This window comes from Theobroma umbraticum, unplaced genomic scaffold (assembly GCF_002168275.2).
Source record: "Theobroma umbraticum cultivar Fairchild unplaced genomic scaffold, ASM216827v3 scaffold_20.0, whole genome shotgun sequence".
Lineage (NCBI taxonomy): Eukaryota > Viridiplantae > Streptophyta > Magnoliopsida > Malvales > Malvaceae > Theobroma > Theobroma umbraticum.
Genome location: NW_018397266.1, coordinates 34,335 through 35,401, shown reverse-complemented (window position 1 = coordinate 35,401; position 1,067 = coordinate 34,335).

Below are 1,067 nucleotides of genomic sequence, written 5' to 3'. Positions count from 1 at the left end.
TGATTTTAAGTTGAATTTTTTTACATTCGTGGTTAAAACAGATTTTAGTTGACTGTTTACCTAGTAAACATGAAGCAAAAGCCATCCATTGTCAAAAAAAGGTCCATTTATTGTCACCCCTGCTTTAGAAAGTCTTGTTACCTATTTTAAATGGTTTTATAATCTCATAATTGTATTTAAGTTAATTTTTTTTATAATTTTTGTTAAAACAAATCATAATTATTGTTTGCTTCGGGAAATGTGAAGCAAAAGTCATGCATTGACAAGAAAAGTTCATTCGTACTCACTCATGCCTTTGAAAGGTTTTTTATCAGTTTAAATAGTTTTGTAATCATATAATTGATTTTAAGTTGAGTTCTTTTATATTTTTGACTAAAATAGATTATAATTGAATGTCTGCCATAGGCAACGTAAAGAAAAAGCCATCCATTGATAAGAAAAGTCCATTTATAGTCACTCATACTTTCGGAAGCCTTATTACTCACTTTAAATGGTTTTATTATCTCATAATTGATTTTAAGTTGAATTGTTTAATATTTTGATTCAAACAAATTATAATTGAATGTTTGCCCAAGAAACGTGAAGAAGAAAAGCAATCTATTGAAAGAAAAGTCCATTTATAGTCACTTATTCCTTCAAAAGCCTTATACTGCCTTAAATATTTTAGTAATCTCAATAATTGATTTTGAGTTGAATTTTTTTTACATTTTTGGTTAGAACAGATTATAATTGATTGTTTGCCTTGAGAAATGTGAAGTAAAAGCTATGCATTGACAACAAAAGTTCATTTGTAGTCACTCATACCTTCGAAAGCCTTATTAGTCTGTTTAAATGGTTTTATAATCTTATAATTGATTTTCAGTTAATTTTTTTTTAAATTTTTCATTAGAACAGATTATAATTGAATGTTTGCCCTGACAAACATGAAGTAAAAGCCATCCATGTTATTGTAAGCCTTGCAAGCCAATCGATTTTGTGATTGTAAAACAATATATTAATTAGTCATATTTCATATTAAATACATTATGAATATTTTATATAATGTATGAAGTATTTCTTTATCCATG